The sequence below is a fragment of the Gorilla gorilla genome, chromosome 2, assembly GCF_029281585.2.
Source record: "Gorilla gorilla gorilla isolate KB3781 chromosome 2, NHGRI_mGorGor1-v2.1_pri, whole genome shotgun sequence".
Classification (NCBI taxonomy): Eukaryota; Metazoa; Chordata; class Mammalia; order Primates; family Hominidae; genus Gorilla; species Gorilla gorilla.
This window is the reverse complement of record NC_086017.1, coordinates 13,309,977-13,330,469: the sequence shown is the minus strand read 5'-3', so window position 1 is coordinate 13,330,469 and position 20,493 is coordinate 13,309,977.

Here is a 20,493-nt window from a genome sequence, read left to right as displayed (position 1 = left end):
AGAGAGGAAGATGTTATATCTTAACAAATTTTAAAAGGAGGTGGTAAGGTGAATTTTATGGTATGTGAATTACATCTAAATAAAGCTGTTACCAAAAAAGGAGGTAGCAAAACAATTACTCTTTTGTAGATGATATGGATAATAACACATACCTAGAAAATTTAGAAGTAACTCAAATATTAAGCTAACAAATGTTCTGCTAAAAACTAGAGTGCAATTATTATGCAGATATCAGTAGCTTTTAAATATACAAACAGCAAGCAAAGGAGGCATTCCGCACTTGGAAGTAGGAAAGTTGCAATAGAAGAGATGGACTATGCAATACAACTGGTAAAATCAAGTGCTAGTCCAGAAAGCAAAAAAGAAGAAGTGGAGTCTGTCTCATACACCATATACCAAGAAAAATCTCAAATGCATTGATTTAAGTGAGGAAAAATGGAATTATGAAATCGCTGGAAGAAAACACACAAGAACTACATTATAACCTAAGAGTAGAGGAGCTCTTATTAAATATTTCTTAAAATCTAGAAGCTTTAAAAGATTGATGAATTCAACCACATACATTTTTTAAAAAGGACTTGCGTAGCAAAAATCAACATAAGAAAAGTCAAAATACAAATGACTAGGAAAACATTTTGTAATTCACTTGTGAATAAAGACTAATTTATATGTCAGACACTTATCTAATATGGAGGGTTATTATCAGTGACTAAAACTGACAAAATCTCTGCTTTCTTGTACGTTACATTCTAGTTTGTTTACAACTTGTGCCTTCCTTATCTATGAGGACCTCTAGAAATCGATCAGAATATGACCAACAACTTAATAGAAAAGTCAGAAAAAAGATGAACAGTTTGAGCACGGCAAAGAAAATACAATAAATTAAGCACACAATGGCTCTTGACCAATGACACAAAAAATATCAACTCTACTCATAAGAGAAATATAATTAAAACTATACTCATGTGCCATTTTTCACCTATCAAAGCAACAAAATCTGAAAGCTTAACACAATCTGCTGGTGAAGCTCTGGAGAATAGGCTTACATACATTCTGTCTAGGAATCTGAACTGATACTACCTCTGTTTGAAGGCAATTTGGAATATCTACTGAAAATATAAAAGCAAAGACCATTTGAGCCAAGTATTTTCCTTTGAGAAATTTAGACTCAGATATTTTTACAGGTAATAAATGTCATATATATAATGCATTCTATTGAAGTGCCTTTTGTTATAGAAAAGGTTAGGATCAATCTAGGTGTCCCTTGATAGGGGATTAAAGTGTGGTACATCTATCCCAGAGATCAGCAAACCATAGCCCACAGGTCAGGTTCAGCCTGGGTTTGTATGACCCACCAGCTGAGAATGGCTTTTGCATTTTAAAAAGCTAAAAAAAAAAAATCAGAAGGATAATATTTTGTGACACACAAGAATTATATGAAATTTTGATTCCAATGTTAATAAAGTTTGGTTGAAACACAGCCATGTTTCTTTGTTTACATATTGTCTATGGCTGCTTTTGAGCAATTGAATTGAGTAGTTGTGACAGAGGCCACATGTGCTACTCTTACTGCTTCACACTGCTGCTCAGCTTGCTAAAAAATGCAAGGATACAGTTAGAACTTGAAAATGTTTTGAGTACCATACAGCTAATAGAATTTCATGACCTAAATACAACAATCAAAATTATAAACCTCCGTATATGCAGGCAACATTTTTATTTGGAGGTAATATTTACATATTCAGGACCAAAGACTTCTGGAAAAAATAAAGGAACATTCTATATGTATGCAACTTTTTTTTTTTTAAAGATGGCAGAAAAATAAGGGTGTTTGTTTTTAAAAATGAGACAGGGTATCACTCTGTCACCCAGGCTAGAGCGCAATGGAGCAATCACGGCTCATAGCAGCCTCCCCATCCCAGACTCAAGGAATCCTCCATCTCAGCCTCCCAAATAGCTGGGACTATAGGCATGCACCACTATGCTCGGGTAATTTTTTAATTATTTCGTAGAGACAGGGTCCCACTATACTGTCCAGACTGGTCTCAAACTTCTGAGCTCAAGTGATCCCCTGCTGCCTCAGCCTCCCAAAGTGCTGCGATTACAGGTATGAGCCACCATACCTGACCCTGAAAATAATTTTTTATAATGTGATCATTTTCTAGAACAACAAAAATCCAAGGATAAAATATTATTTTGCCAAAATGTGTATTTTTGTATTACCATTTCAGACATATATATACACACTTACTAGAGAATGGGGAATTTGAGATATTCAGCTGGCTGGAGGGAGACTGCTGGACACTTTACAATGAATGCACACACTAATTCTTACAATTCAAAAGCTTAAAGAACATTTTTCACAGTGCTGAGTTGTATAGCACACGTTTATATTTGTTACAAACCGAAATTTTTGCCGTTTTCCGCCAAAATAAGCATAAGCTCCAGCACTTGCTACCATGGCATTTTCAATGCACTTTTCAGCCGTCATCAACATTTGCTATTTTCTTTTCACTCTGTGGTTTTCATGGAAACCACTCCTACTCTCTTCTGAGTCATGCATGCCTGCCTTTCAGGTGTAACTCAATTAACACCCTGCTAATTTATCAGCGGATTGGATAATTATTAAGTAATTTTGATAAAAAATATTCCCATCATCTCTCATGTAAGCACTGCTGCCAGAACTACTTATTGGTCTCAGCATGTCAGTTTCTCTACGTGCTTGCTCTTAAGATTTAATACACTGGTCGGAAAAAAAAATGAACAGGGTGCTTAATGAATCAAAACATACTCAAATTGAATAATTAGAAATTCCCAGTTAATTACTAGGAAAGAAAATAATTAAATTATGATTCAGCTTTTACATGGATTAATGGCGTGAATGCTGAGCTGGGTCCTTTCGATCATTTTTCCATGAAAAGGCAGCACGGACATTGAGAGATATAATTTTCCCTTTTTTATCATTTCCAAACTATATTATTTAAATTGTGTTTTATGCCTCGGTTGCTTATACAAACAATTTTGTATAATGTTAATTGGCTTTGGAAATGAAAGCTCAGCTTATGACTATACTTAAGAAGCATTGAGAATTTCTGAATAAATATTCAGGTTAAGATTTATAGGCGTCAGCCGGGCGTGGTAGCTCACACCTGTAATCCCAGCATAAAAATACAAAAATTAGCCGGGCGTGGTGGCACGTGCCTGTAGTCCCAGCTACTTGGGAGGCTGAGGCAGGAGAATCGCTTGAACCAGGGAGACAGAGATTGTAGTGAGCCGAGATCACGCTGCTTCACTCCAGCCCGGGAGACAGAGCGAGACTTCACCTCAAAAACAAACAAACAAACAAAAACAACAACAAAAAAGTTATGTTTGTTTCAAATAGAAGATAGGAAAGAAGTTTTATTAATTTAAACGTAGAACATGAAGTAAGACAGCAAAATCTATCCATCTATTTTTTAATCTTGCTTTGCAGTTATTTTGTAATAAATGATTAAAGGAAGAAAGGGAGGGAAAAAAAGGTAGATAGATTAGAAGCTTCTCTGCTGTCATTAAGATGGTTGAGGGGCAAGAAATTCTCAGGACTCTAGACCAGGGCCAGGCTCAAAAATGAATTGAAGAGTTTGTCTTCTCTATTATGGAATATAGAGATATATCACAGATGCTCCAAGTCCCAGCATTAGGAAGTTATTTTTTAAATAAGCTTGCTCTCTGTCAGCTATTCTCTTTAAAGTGTTAACATTCCCAGAAGACAGATTACCTTTTTGTTGTCAAAATGGGTGACTGTGGTGGGAATGCTGGCCACGTAGGTGAAGAAAACTACAAAGGGGAGAAGACAGGAGTGGGGAGCATTAATAAGGAACTCCATGTATGTAGTTCTGATAATATTCAGCTCCATTCTTGGGTCTCTTGAAGTCCACCAACAAGGTGGATGATCTCCATGAGCTAGTGTGGGCTATCTTCTGGGAGTCATTCTCAAACTTGGGCATGCATCAGAATCACCAAGAGGGATCTATACACCTCCCTTCTAGAGTTTCTGATGCAACAGGTCGAGGATGATGACCAAGATTCTGCATTTCCCTGAAGTTCCCAGGTGATGCTGAGGCTGCTAGTTTGGAGCCCATGCTTTGAGAACCACTGTTAAGTAGGTGACGGGCATGCATATTTGTGGAAGAGAGGGAGGGATCCACATTCCACTGAGAAAATCAAGGCTTGTTGCTGGAATCTTACAAGCCCTGAGATTTTTTTTTTCACTGCATGAAGGGCGAATTTAAGAAAAATGGGAAAGTTGTGTTTGAGAGAATATTAGTACCTTGTGGAAATATTTATACTTTACCAGTGGGAGTCAAATATGTACTTAATGTACATATTACATTGTTTGCTGCCCATTTAGCTGGCTGGTTGCAAAAGGACTTTTATATTCCTGCTGGTGAGTACCATCAAAACGTGCTCCTCCCTCATTTCACTACTCAAATGTTAATCTGTGGGTGAAAAGATGAAGTTTAGTAATGGACTAACAGTTATCATGTGTTAAGTATTTTTTCGTCCTGTAAATAGGTCTTAGAAAGCTTGGTGTGTCAACTCTGTTGGCTCTGAAGGCTTTGCTGAGTGGGACATCAGGATGGCTTCCTAGAAGAGGTGAAACCGGAATTTTGAAATTGTGTAGAGATTAGTCTAGCAATTGGTTCTCAACGTTTGGTGTGAATTAGAATTACCTAGTGCAACAATAAAAAATACAGAGGCCCAGGCTCCATGAAGTAAGATGGGGCTTAGGTGTATCTCTTTTTACCAAGTTCCTCAAGCAAGTCTAATGTATAACAAGGTTTAAAAATCTCTAGTTTAGAGCTATGCTACTCAAGCTATGTGTGGAGAAAACTAGATTAAAAAAATTCTAATCATCATAGTCAATACTTTTGCAAAAAAGGAATAAAATTAATCACTAGAAAAAATGAAATTTCAAAGCACATATTAAACATAAGCCCCAGGAGATGACAGACTATGACCCTGCCAGAGGGCTCCCACCACAGAAAACAACTATAAAACCTGGAGGATTGAAGAATGAACAGAAGCAGATAGATTCTGGTAGGGAGTATGTAGTCAGAAGAGGGAAAGAGCAAACTACCTCTACAGTAAGTTCCTAATTTTTGTGGCTTTTACTCTTAAGCTAAGTATGGTTAATTCAAGCACACAGTGGTAGTGACTCTTCCCACAGTGAGGACACTGGTGGGAAAATCTTCAAAATACCCCTGTACAAAACTCAGAAACTAAATGGTTTTTTTGGGGATCATTCTAACTTTTCATGAGTCTTGATTGCAGTAGAGGCTACATGACTGTATCTAGCTACCAAAATTCATCAAACTATATACCTAAAATAAGTGTACATATTATTATATCTGAATTATACCCCAAGAAAGCTAGTAAAATCTATAGAATAAAATCAATAAAAGAATGTACTTTTAAAAATGAACACAAGAATACATTAAATTTCAAGGAAGTAAGAAAATGGTGAAGAAATTGAATAGTTTTTCAGGAAATACAAATTAATTTTATTTCCCAAGTTGCAAAGAGAATAAAATGTCAACATGAGAAGGTATCTCTAGCATTCTAATTTTTATAGTTTGAGTAACTGAATGCTGGAATTCTGGCTAATTGATCAATATTGTGATAACAGCTAAGGGGATATTTGGCTTAATTTTCAGGGTTTTCCAGAGTTGATGAATGTAGATTATATGGATATCCATAATTCATTATTATTGTCAATAAAATTAATAATAAAAATATAAAACATTATTATATTCAAAGACATAAAATTACATGATCAAATTTTTATCAAAATTTTGAATTGCTTACTCCCAATCTCTGTCTCTATCTCATTGAGGACTAATAACACACCCTTCACAGACATACCCAGATCAGTGGACTGCACTTGGAGTAGCTCCCTTTAGAGGAATGGAATTAACCAGTTGTCCCAAGGGTCACCAACAATGAATTAACAACTTCTGTTTGGGGGCATTGCAAGTAATTCACTATATTTGGCTTATATCCATTTTGTGGCAATAAAGCAAGGTAACAATTTTTATAATGTATTTGATTAATTGTTTAAGAACATATTTGACTCCATTACTGAACTGTAAGTTGCTTAAAGCAGACCCATAACCTATGCAACTCTCTCTGGAAGAGCCTAGCACAGTCTTATAAATAGTAGCCACTCAATATAATATTTGTAGAACTTAATGTTTGTTGAAAGAACACCAGCTGTGTTTTAGTTCTTTATACCAGCACTGATGAAACTGACTTATATAATTAAAGCAAAGTAATATTTTTGACATAACTGAAGATTTTGATGAAGACATACTGAGAGTTAAAGTTCTGACATTAATTATCACAAAACTATAGCAAGTGAAGCAAACCTTATTTGACAATACATGTGAACTCTTTGATGTTATAAGATGATTAAATATAAAATTGAATACTAGGGGCAATTGACACGATATATTTCACTCAGTATCATGAATAAGAAACCAAGACTATGTCAAACAATAAGCTATAAGATAAGTTATGTAACTCTTTAACATAGTAGTAAATTCTTGCCAACTAACCAGATATTTTGCTGCTTGGAACATTTCCGTGCCTCAGATTCCTCTTTTATTCCGAAGATATACTTCAGGAATGTACACTAAGAAGATCAATACAGAATATAATTCAGATAGAACTAAATCAAATGTGGAAATTGAAGGAACATTCAAGGTAAGTCTGGAAATTTGCATGTTGGCAACCATCTTATAACTAGGATGTAACTCTGATGATATCTTGTAACGTTGATCATGGCTTATATTTCATTATTTAAAGTGACCTTAACAATATTTGACAATATAATATTTTATTGATTATATTTGGTATTGGGAAGCGACCATGAGGACCATAATCAGAATGGAATTGGTAAATGGGGAGGCACCTTGAGGCTAACCAGAAAAGGTTTTCTGAGAATAGGGAAGTCATGGAAGAAAATAAGAGATGGTCCCAATGGAGAGGTGTGGAAAGGCCAGAGACAGACAAAGGTAGTATAAAGGCATACAAAGTAAGCTTAGAGGCACTGTGGGCAGAAGTCATCAGAACAGCAGTTCTGAGTTACATAGAGACCCAGGAGCAGACACACGTGCTTCATTTCTTCAGTTCTTGGTAAACATCGCAGCTCTGCTTACCAGTTTGTATGACTTTGAGCAAATTGCTTAGTATCTCTGTGCCTTAGTTTCATCATCTATAAGATATACTTTTGAAGGTGAGGATTAAATAGGTTAATACCTGTGCAAAACTTGGAAGAGTGTCTGGCTTATGATACCCACTGAATGTTAGCTTCCTGCACTGGAAATGTTTGTTTTAATTTCATTTTATTATCATTGGGCACCTATTAGATGATAGGCACATTCACTGAACAAGTAAAATGAATAGACACTCGTGTCCTTAAATTTTTTGCCAGTTGGTTTAAAGGAAATAAATAGGATGCCGGAAAAGAAGAGGTGCATAAATTCATCTAGGAGCTCACCTGGAAGAGAACAACCTCCTTTCTCCAGCCATAAATGTGGGGAAACTATAGAGAAAAAATGGATATTTAGATGTTTAATTAAAAGATAATAGAGACTTTTGTGAGAGGAAAGAGGTCATGCTCCATACAAGTTAGGACCAGAAAAATTAGGACAAGCTGGTTTATGAGGATGGGAAAACAGGATCCTCGCTACGACTAGGCCATTACCTTCTCCCAAGTATATACCCACTTTCTTCAAGCCCACCCTCCCCAGCGTCTGCCCATTTTTTTGTTGCTCTTTGGTGCCTTCAGTTAATTTTGTTCATGGCTTATCATTTTTCTCTGTCATCTGATAGAAACTATGCCACTGTAATGGGAAGCAAAATCTGAGGATAACATTCCTTTATGGTATCAGTTTCAATTAATCTGGAAAACTGTGATAGTGAAACAAGATTTCCCTTGTTATGTTATTATTTAGGTTACTCAGGATAGAATAAATGCTCTATGTGTCCTTGAATCCAGCCCCATCAAGAACAAAATGAAAGAGCAATACATAGGTAGTGATAATGCATTTGACTATACTTCTACTACTTTCCAAATTTATGATTTACTTTCATGTTATTGATCACATTTTTTCATAAAGCAATTACAACAAAATCTAGTATTATAGTAAATATGGTATGTAATGTGGCGCTAGCACAAACTTCAGCAGCCAAGAACAATTTGAAATAGTTTAGCATCAATTACTCTGTTTTTATTAAAGAAAATGCATCTTTTAAGATTTGTTGAGTTTAAAATGCCACCTTAAGAAAATAAGCTCTTAAGATATTCATTGGTTTACTCAGACATGTAGTAAAGAAATTTACTTAAATAAGTGAAGGAAATAAGAAAACAATTTCTATGTTCACCTGATTAAATCAGTGATCCTATATCATTGGCATACAGCAGGGGAGCCTCCAATCTGAAGTTAATTTAGAGGTTGCCGTTTTCTGGAAAATCCAATCGTCCTGCTACTTGGCACTTCTCACACTGATGAGAGCTGAACTCTGAAAATAGCAAGAATTGGAAATCTTATGTTATCACTGTAAAGTTTCCCTGAATCTCCACCATTGTTCTGTATGAAGCTTAGGGACTAAATAATTGGTTTAGAGGTCATTGTACCTTTTCTTGACTTTTTAAAAATAAATTAATGCATAATCCTAGAACAAAGTCCAAGACAAAGCTGTTTTTCCATAGTTTACTTGATACCATAAATTGCTTCTGGAACAAGGTAGAATAGAAAATATGAAAAAAACACAAATTTCTGCTCTACAGTATATGAGGATATTTGGTCCCACTGAACTAGCAAAATAAATGAGACTATGACAATCAGGAAATTGAAGCTATTTCTTTTATTTTAAGCAAATGCCTTTTGAGAGAGTTTGAACCTTTTGTCTTGTTTTTCATCTTAATGTAATATGGTGTGTCCTTCAGACTGATTATTTCAAAACTGCACAAATAGATTTGTAATAAGAATGTCATTACAAAAACTTTATTGCAATCTGGATAATTTTTAGCCTCTGGGTCTCAATTCTCACTAGATTAATGACTCCATATTGATTTTTTTAGTGTGTGTCACCATAGTTAAAACATGATAATCTGCTGTTATATCGATCATCTTTCTTCATTAAGGGTGGCAAATTACTTTCCAGACAAGTTATAGAAAGATGTTTTCAGTATCTTAATATAAATGCTGAAATCATAAGGCAGTGCTAAATAAGATTCGAAGTGTTCACAAAGAAATTTTGGCTGTCATTTTTTTCTTGTTTATTCACAGAGCTTCCAAATTAAATGCTTTTATCAAAAGACTTTTGGGGGAGGGTGCCATCTTCATGATATTGCCCCTTTTAAAAAGATACAAAAACCCAAAATGAACAGGTTTCCGTTGGGGAGGTAGTTACCAAACTACACAATTAAAGTAGTTGACTAAAAGTTACATTTACTATTTAATAGTTAATTCAATGATTATGAGGTATCAACAAGCAGGCCAGAGCCTGTCCATCATGGAAGAAGGAATGCATAATCCAAGTTACCTTTGTTCAAACCTGGCTCTATCACTAACTGAATGACAGTGCACAAGTCCCCCCAGCCTACCTGTACCTTTATTTATTCATCTATGAAATGGTGTTTATATTAATATTACCCACCATACAGGACCATTGTGAGGATTAAACAAATTAATATATGTGAAGAGCATAAAATATGGTAACAATCAATAAATGTTGGCTTTTATTTATTAGAGGCAAGTCCAGAAGACAGCTATATAAAAATATTCTTTTAAGGGTCAGTTACCTTTACAAAGATTAAGCTTAGAAAGCTGCACTGTGAATTATTTCTAAACTTGAGCCAGAACTAACCAGAAGTCAAAATGCTTCATTTCATCTGGGCCAAAACAAAACAAAACAAAATGAAACTCTAAAACAGATTATCACACAGGTTTCTCTATATTATCATAGCTGGATTTTTTCCGTTTACTTTCTTAATTCCTGTAGAATCTCCTTAGTTTTGACTGTGAGAGTCAACATATAGATACTTTTGGGGAAAATTGAACTTTTTTCTTTGTGTCTTTTTCTTTAATCCATTCATATATTCTGGAAAATGAAAGACAATAAACCTAGGTAGCTCAAATAGACTGTGGTTTGAAGCACTGATTTTAAAATTGTCATATGGGATTCAAGGAACAACATTGTACTTTGAACAAAAAACTATTCTTTTAAAGAACAATTTGATCAATGGATAAAAGACAAAAGTGATAAAAAGGAATTTTGAAGTTTCACCTGAAAGGATCTTCAATTGTTTAATGTTTTAAAAAGAAGGAACTGTGCAGGTTAAATTAGGAACTGAGGAGAGAAAGAACAAGAATCTCTATTGATGCAATTAACTCTTCCTGGATTAGCTGGATTTCTCTAGGGCTACTTCATTATTTGACATCCACATCACTTACATATTCAATGTGTACTGTGTGTTTTCATGCTCATCAATATATTCATTTGTTCTCAAGTATATAGTGAAAGAGTTTGTTATAGAAAACCATGGATGAGCTGTGGAGTCTGAAAGTTTTCAGTTATGCTTCTGATTCTGAGACATATTAGTTTAGTCATTTAGCTCCAATGTCTTCACCTATAATTTGAGGAAACTAACACCTACCTCTCCCCAGATGGGAAGTATAAATGAAATAATAAATGGACAGTGCACCTGTCTCATGCAGAGTAGGCACTCCAATTTAGTATCATTATTTTACTCCATTACACCAAAAATTGGCAAACTTTTCCTGTGAAGTGCCAGATGGTAAATGTTTTAAGATTCCTGGGTCATGTGATCTCTGTTGTAACTACACATCTCTATTGTTATAGAGTGACAGCAACCGTAGACAATGCGTGAACAAATTGGTTCACATACTTATGTGTCTCAACAAAACTTTATCAATACACATTGAATTTTAAATTTTGTATCATTATCACGTGTCATGGGATATTATTCTACTTTTGTTTTTTTAATCATTTGAAATTTGAAAATCATTCTTAGCTCACAGGCAGTATAAAAATATGGAAAGCTATCATTTGCCAAACCCTGGGCCTGCATCACCCTGAAAATTATAAGAGAACTACATGATGAAATTGAGAAGGGTTATAAGCATAGCATACTTTTTGACACTGAGGAAACTGAAGAATGCATACTGGGGAATAATGAGAAATAAGACCAGATTAGAGAGAGCTATGGATACAGATGAGTTTTTTGGATTAAATGTGTAGGAAATAGGAAGCTACTGAAAGTTTCGAGTTAAGGGTCTTCTGTATGATATTTGGGAGAGATGGGCCTGGCCCTTGGCAACAGAAGTAACAGCAAATAAACCCATTAAATAGCTGCTACTATTGTTGGGTATGAAGTAGTGAACAATGGGAACAGAATAGCAGAGATAAACCAGAAAAACGTTTTGAGGATTAGGTAAGTCTCTTTAATTGGGAGGCTGAAGCAGAAGGATCTCTTGAGCCCAGAAATTTGAGGCTGCACTGCAGTGAGCTATGACTGTACCACTGCACTCCAGCCTGGGCAACAGAATAATACCCTGTCTCTAAAAAAAAAAAAAAAAAAGAAAGAAAGAAAAACAAACAAACAAAAAAAGACTCTTAAGGTGACAGACTATCTTTTTGCTTTTATTTTCCTCCAAAAGGTAGTATATGACAGATACTCAATTATTACTGCCTTTCCACGCACTGATCATTTAACAGTCTATGTGAGTAAGGAGTAACTATTGTACAGGCTAAAGCCGAAGCCTCCTTTCAATCAAAAGCATTTATTCATTTCTTCATTGAGTAAATATTCAGCATCTCTAGCATGTCCAGCATTTTGCTAAGTCCTGAGGATGCAAATAAATATATATAGTCATGTGCTGCATAACTACATTTCAGTCAACAAACGACTATATATATGATAGTCCCATAAAATTATAATGGAACTGAACAATTCCTATTGCTTAGTGTAACATGATGATGATCTTGAGCCTATGTCAGCCTAGGCTAAAGAATGTGTGTGTGTGTGTGTGTGTGTGTGTGTCTTAGTTTTTAACAAACAAGCTTAAAAATAATTTTTAAATGATCAAAAGCTTATAGAATAAGAATAGAAATGTGTTTTTAAGCTAAGTGTTATTACAAAAATCAAAGTTTTTAAAAATTTAAAGTTTATAAAAATGTTACTGTAAGCTAATTTATTATTGTAAAAAGAAAATTTCCCTAAAAAATTTAGCGTAACCTTACTGTACAGTGTTTAAAGAGTCTGTGATAGTGTAAAAGTTCTAGGTCTTCACATTCACTCACTACTCACTCACTGACTCAGCCAGAGTAACTTCCAGTTCTGTAAGCTTCATCCATTGTAAATGCCCTATACTGGTATATAGTTTTTTATATTTATACTGTATTTTTACTGTACCTTTTATATGTTTAGATACACAAATACTCACCATTGTGTTACAATTGCCTGCAGTGTTCAGTACAGTAACATGTTGCACAGGTTTGTAGCCTAGGAGCCATAAGCTGTACCATACAGCCTAGGTGTGTAGTAGGCTATACCATCTAGGTTTGTGTAAGTACACTCCATGATGCTCTTACAACAACGAAATTCCCTAAGGATGCATTTCTCAGAACATCTCCCTGTTGTTAGCTGACACATGACTATAGAGTATATGTCCTGTAAAGGCCTCTCACTTAATGGTTAAGGGTCTTGGCCCCAGAATCTGACCAACCTGGGTTAGAATCTCAGCTCTCTCTGTCTCAAGCCACGCAAAGAAGGACAAATAAACCTCTCAAAGGCTCACTTTGCTCTACTCTAGTACAAAGATAAGAGTAATGCCATTTAGCTCATACATTAGAAGCTTGAACAAGATGTTGGGCAAAGGAGTGGGGAAGCAGGTGAGAAGGCCTTATACGGTCTGGAATGGGAGGCACTTTTCAAGGAGGAAGAATGGAAGAAACCAGGAAACCCAGCCGAGGGGCAGGGTGGAAAGTGCTCTCGGTGAAGGAAAGACCTCAAATGCTAGATTTGTTATTTAGACTATTAAAGATATTTTCACATTTGTATACTGTAAAAATAAAATGTTAAAGTTCTACATTATGTTGAATAAATTATGCAGAACTGATTTCTTTAAAAGTTCACCAAGTCAGAATTACTTCAATTTGAAAAAATAAAGTAGTGCCTCATAAATTTTTATTTCCACTAGGGTTTCAAAAAGTCTATTATAACAAGTCTACAGGTAATAGACCGCTTGCTAGAGCAGTACTGTGATAAAATGGCATCTTTAAGATAGCATCCCCTTTATCTTTCTCCAAAAATATTGGTAATTTTACCAAAATATCGATAAAACAGATTTCATCTCAGATTTCTATCAGTATTAAATAACACATTGAAATTCACTGAATATTGACATCTGTATTTCAATATAAAGTCTCTGTAGTGCTCTCAAACATTGAGGGCAGATTTCAAATATTGTAATCATACACTGTAGCACTAGAATCTTATCAGAAGCTGTTTCTGAAATACTGTGTCCTCTTTCTCTCCAAATTAATGGCAGCGTGGGGATGAAGTGCTACAGACACAAACAAGCCTGTATTCAAATCTAAACTCTGTCTTGTATAAGCTTAGATATTGAGCAAGTCATTTGAACTACTTAACAATCAGTTTCTTCTTATACAAAATTTAGGTAGCTATACAGTGCCTAGCTTATGGGGCTATTACAAAGATTCAAGACATTGTATATGAAATGCAGACGGGGCACAGCTACTAGTTCATAGTATGTTTTTTCTAAATGGTGAGCATTGCTGTCATTGTCATCATCAACATCATCATTTACTATGTATAATAATCTAACTTTGCCACTTTTTTTTTTTTTTTTTGAGATGGAGTCTCTCTCTGTCACCCAGGCTGGAGTGCAGTGGCGCGATCTCGGCTCACTGCTGCCTCCGCCTCCCGGGTTCAAGCAATTCCCCTGCCTCAGCCTCCTGAGTAGCTGGGACTACAGGCACACAGCACGCCCAGCTAATTTTTGTATTTTTAGTAGAGATGGGGTGTCACCGTGTTGGGCAGGCTGGTCTTGATCTCTTGACCTCGTGATCTGCCAACCTCAGCCTCCCAAAGTGATGGGATTACAGGTGTGAACCATCGCACCTTGCCCCAACTTTGCCACTTTCTTGCTCAGATTTTAAACATTGAATCAGGTCACCTAGGCCACTGGGGACTGAATTAGAGAATTATAATTTACACATTCCCCAACACACATATTGTCCTTAAGTATTTTCTCAATCTCCAATCATCTTGTCTGATACTTAAATGGTAGTGAAAGAGGGAATGAGCAAACAAAATGTCATTTTTTGGTTTCAAGCTACCAAGTAAGTTTTCTTAAAAATGATCAGGTTACATCTAGGTTCCTATAAATATCCCCTTGTTATGCATAAAGAAATTCAAAGGATAGGTAAGAACCAGCATGGTTATTTTGTTTTTCTAGTCTTCTAAATTAAACCCTCCATGTTCTAGCATTTTATGGTTTGAAACTGAGGACCTTTACCCTAGACAAAAACTTTGCAGCAATTCCTGAAATAGCTTCCTAGTACATCTCTACCCCATCATCTCCCCTCCCTCTGCCAATCCATCCCACACAGACCTGCCAGAATAATCTTCCATAAATATTCTTTTCTTTGTATCTAGTCTTTGTTCTAGAATCAACAGTGCCTCCCTGTTATTCTCTATCTTAACTTGGCCTTCCAATGTCATCATCGGCTTTTCTTTTTCCTTTCTCTCCTACTTTATGTACAATTATTCCTTCATGAAACAAATCAGTTCTAGACAAGTCAATGAATTTGCCATGACCGGGAAACTTCTTCAACCTGCACTGCCCCATGCCTTTATAACTGTGATAACATTTCCTTAGCCTAGAACCAGAATCTGTTTGTTTTTGCTATCTTCTGTAAAATGAGTAAGAACTCATACCCCCAAAGGCATTTTTTTTGGCTCCTGCCCCTTGTCCTCATTGTTTTCACAGCTGAATCTTTTGATATTTTCCTAAAAGGTCCTCACTGAAATTTAAGTTAATTAATTAATCCTTCACCTGGTATATTGGTGTGAGGTTTTGGAGGTGAGGAATCTATGCATCTTAGTTAATTTCAGCTTCACATTCTAAATATTTAATACCATCACTTAGTCCCAGGAGACTTCAATGGATGTGTATTAGAAAGAAGAGAGGCAAATTGATAGAGTTAAATGTCTTTGTATTGCCAAGTCAATGCCAGAATCAGGACCAGTGGCACAGTTACAATTGCTAAACTTCTAAGTTAGCTCCTTAGAGTCTTGCTTTTTATGTAAAATTCCATTATGCCCACAGTAAGCCCTGGGAAGCTGTGTGGTCTCATAAATAATTCCGTTCAGCCTTCTACTATGTACATGTTGGTTCTGATAATAGAACTGAATCCTGCCTAGCCTCTCCTCTTTGTCTTCTCCCATACACACACTCCAAGAATGGAGCCTTCTATGAATACTAGTTCCTAACTGGGATACCAGAACATGTAACTTGTGCTTGATACTGTCCTCCCACATTGACCCCCACATTGCTAGATCCTACCCATTGGTCCCAGTCAGCTAACCGGAGTTGTGACTGGATTCCCTGCTTTCTTGTCCTATACTCATTGACAGAAAAGGACCTTTTGCATTATTATTAGCACTGTCTTCCCAAAGTAATGAACCTTTGAGAAGTCAAAAACAAAATAATTCAGAGGTGACGACACTGAAAATAAGACAGGCTTTATTTGCCTGTTGGTTTAGTAGTGTATTTCTAAACCTGACTAATTTTTATAATGATCTAGTAAATTGTTCAGCTTCGTTTAAAAGGTGTACCACATCAGCAAAATGTCTAGGAGATATAGATTCCTCGTCATTGTTTCATCAATAAGGACCTTCTACTTATGAGACTTTGAAAGAATATTTGGACCTGAACTCTTAGTTCTTGTTCCAAGAAACCCATTTCCCCTTGATTTTTAAAATTCCAACTTGGTGGTTGTAGCCTTTCTCCTATAAGGTAGGTGAGAAACCATTCATTCATTCAACGAATACTTACTGAGCACCTACTATGTGTAGAATTGTGTAGAACTTTATTAACCTCACTAGGAAAAATTCCCATTTGGGTCTAAACCAGAAGACCAACAGCTATTTAAAGGTCTTTTATTATGTTTAATTATTGTGATATCACTAACCATGATTTTGGACTCTGGTAACTCCTACAGACAAGTTAGTTAGTTCCCCTAACCATAATCCTTCTTTCCCAAGTGGGTCTCCAGCAAGTCCTGGTTTCCTATTGTATTAGACCACTTTTGTGTTGCTATAAAGAAATAATGGAGGATGGATAATTTATAAAGAAAACCAGCTTAATTGGCTGTGGTTCTGCCAGTTATAGAGGAAGCCTGTTGTCATCATCTGCTTCTGGTGGAGCCCTCAGGAAGATTACAGTCACACCAGAAGTTAAAGACAGAGCAGGCATCTCACATGGCGAGGACAGGAGGAAGAGAGAGAGTGGAGAGGTGCCACATATTTTTAAACAACCAGATCTTACATGAACTCACTGATCACCAAAGAGATGGTGCTAAGGTATTCACGAGGGATCTACCCTCATGATCTAAACGTCTCCCACCAGGCCCCACCTCCAACAGTGGGGATTGCATTTCAACATCACAGCTGGAGGGGACAGTTACACAAACTATACCACCCACCCACACTCCATTGCCACCGTGTTGTATTAAGACTAATAACCCACAACGACTTCTTTGCTGACTTTCTGATCTCGAACTACTTCATGTTTCCAAATCACAGAACCGTAAAATTTCAGCCCTGGAAGTTCTACCCCTTGGACAGTCTCAGAAATTGATATCCAGCGACAGGTGGTGAGTTGGCCAAACTCCAAAAACCTGCTAAATTCTCATGTTTTACATGTTCCTTTGTCAAACATCAGATAATTATTTCCTGAATATAAAGTAGGAATACTTGTTTTTAGAAGGCATGATAAAAATTGCTAAGGCATTTCAAGTATGGTTGTTTAAAATGTAGCTAAGAAATACTAAGTTCATTAACTGAAATGTTATACTTAATGTATAGCATCATATATTTTATCAAATATTGTGTTGATTCAAATATTTAGATCACGGAGGCATTTTTAGGAGAAGCGTGAAAAAGCTTTGTGGCTACTGATAAATATCCACAGAAATATTCACTCATCAGATACTTATTGGGTGCTTGCTTCATGCCAAGCAAGGTTCTAGGTGCTGAACTGGTAGCATTGTAACAACTGGCTTTGGATTCAGGCAGAACCAGGTACAAATCCCAACTCGCTGGCTGTGTGCTTCTGAGCAAGTTTCTTTAACTTCAAATTTCTCATCCAGTAAGATGAGGATAACAGTAATTTATCTCCTAGATCTGGAGATTCATGCATGCAGAACACTTAGAATCATCCCAGGCATTTAATAAAATATTCAAATGGTAGCTCTAAAAAATGTGCATACCAATGGGAAGTTGAAGGCACAGTATTCAAGTCATTGTTGAAAGATTTTTGCCATTTCAGAATTGGCTCAAATTTGTGTCAGGCTGGCACATTCCATTTTACAACACTGCTTGCATCTGTTGGAAATCAACAAATTGTGATGTGTTCTTTTGAAAGTATTCTCAGGTTGGTATATGGGCAAATATTTTGCCAGTGCACCCACGCAGCAAGCTTCCTAAGTGCCAGCATTATGCTTTGGGTTCCTTTGGGTTTTTTTATTTGTTTGGGGGGAATTTTTTGCAGTTGGCACTTAATCCTTGTTTCTTGTCCAACTAGCCATCTACAGTAAATTAATTCCCTAACAATTCTCTAATAATTCCCAGCTTTTTGACAGAAAGCTAGATGATCTTCAAACACAGATATGAGATGACTCTAACAAGAAATGGTAGGGAACCACCTGAATTATTTCTAAACTTGGACAGAAAGGCATTCCTGAAGGAAAATCCATTTTAAAGTTACATGCTTAATCTCTAGTGAGCCAATGTAAGTTTCCCCAAGCCATGTATATCCTGTGCTGACTGCTTTTCATGTGGGAATTTAATGTGCAGTCACACAGTAAAGAGAATGTCAGTTCCCGTACACTGCTTTGGCATTATGAATGCTGTCGTGTTCGCGGTGAAAAAAATTAGCAAAGTGTGAAATTGGAATTTAATTGTGATAAGATACTGTCTCAAAAAATCGCTTCACAGTGGAGGGTACACGAGAAGGTTCCCTCCTCCACTTGGCTCTACTTTAATTAATCACAGCGACAAACTCTCAGCAGATGCTTGTCTTTGTAAGCCGTTTAATACGTGTGCTTATCCTGGCTGCCACAGGTAGGGTAAATCACTTTGGGATCTGGTAAAAAGGTGAAGGGTCAGGTATGCTCTGTGTCTTACAGCTGATCCAGAAGCAGGAGATGAAATGCTTTTGATTGTGTTTGTGCCTGAAGTGTGTCATTACCTGACTGGAATTGGAAACTTAGCCCTGAGCAGCAATTTTTGAGAAGTTCCTCATATCAAGAGCCTAAAGTAAAACTTGAAGTCCGGTGACCAACACAGATGTTTAATTTGAAATATTGGTGGTATTGCTCCTAAGGCAACAATAAGACTTTTTAACTTAATTTAATTTTAAGTTCCGGGACACATGTGTGGGACGTGCAGGTTTGTTAGATAGGTAATTGTGTGCCATGGTGGTTTGCTGCATCTACCAACCCATCACCCAGATATTAAGCCCTGCATGCATTAGCTGTTTAGCCTGATGTTCTTCCTCCCCATGAACAACAAGACTTTTAATTTGTTGAAAAAGAAATGTAGATCCAAAATTTGAGTTTCTGTTTAAAAAATAGAGAACTTGCATAATGGGGCCTGCATTTTCCTATGACATCAAGTGCCACAAGCTGAGTAGCACCTGCCCCCATTGGTTGGGGCATTTGTGTCCTGGTGTTCCAGTCTTTACCACCTACAACTGTGTGTCTGATCTTGATGCTGTGCCACTTGCTATACATCTGTGAACCTGCATTAATTTTTTTATTTAAAGTGAAAACTCTATCCATGTCTTTAAAAGAAGTTTCAGGCCAGGCATGGTGGCTCACGTCTATAATCCCAGCACTTTGGGAGGCCTAGGCAGGTGGATCACCTGAGGTCAGGAGTTCAATACCAGCCTGGCCAACATGGTGAAACCCCATCTCTACCAAAAATACAAAAATTAGCCAGGTGTGGTGGTAGGCGTCTGTAATCCCAGTTACTTGGGAGGCTGAGGCAGGAGAATCACTTGAACCCAGGAGGTAGAGGTTGCAGTGAGCTGAGATTGCGCCACTGCACTCCAGCCTGGGCAACAAGAGTGAAACTCTGTCTCAAAAAAAAAAAAAAAAAAAAAAAAAAAAAAAACCAGTTTCATAAAACATATAGACCCAAAGAGTTGCATGTTTCGGAAACAATGGAAGAGTATATATATGTATGTATATATATTCATTAAAATAAATAACTTTCCCAGGTGTTTAAAGAGCAAAGCATACATGTGTCAAAATTTATATCAGCTTGTTTGGCTTATTTTTCTTCCGTGTCATTGTATAATGAATCCCTGGTATAATTTTTCTTTGCTTTTGCGTTTTTGATTACTTGACTAAAATGTATTATTCTGATATTATGCAGAAAGCTATGTAGAGATGATAAGTTAACAGTAGAAATCCTCAGGGTTTTATTCTCTGCTGTTTTCTTACTATTCTATTTAGAACCCTGAGAAATCTCATCCACTCTTACAGACTCAGCTGCTGACTCCTGATGGCTCCTAAATCCTACCCACTTTTTATCTTCTAGATTCTGATTGCCTTCTTGACATCTCCACCCTAATGTCCCACTGCCTCTGATTCAGTGTGTCCAAAACAAGCCTTCTCTTTATAAGTCTCTCATTAACACAAGTCACTAATCTCCCACAGGGTCCCTACCTTAATGAATGAGGTTATCTTCTACCAGTTGCCTAAGCCAGAAGACTAAGTCTCTTTCTTGACTTCTCCATCTCCTATTACATCCAGAAAGTTACTAAAATACATAGATTTTAGTAACTGTGGAAAATTCTTCAAAATTACTTCTTCAGTATCTCTGGAATTCATCCCACTTTTTCCGGCTTCAAAATCACTGAGTTAACACCCTTATTTCCCATGTATGCTCTATAGCAGTCACCTAAACGATATTGCCCTTTCTGATACATTTTCTTTACTGCAACTTGAGTGATCTTGCTAAAATGCACAGCAAATATCCTTGATTCCCAGGTTTTTCTTTGCTTATTAAGTTGTAAGATGAATCTAAATCCCGTGCAGTGATACCTGAGGGTCATTGTTACGTGCTCCCTGTCTGCCTCTCCTGTCCCATCTTTCAATATTCTGTCC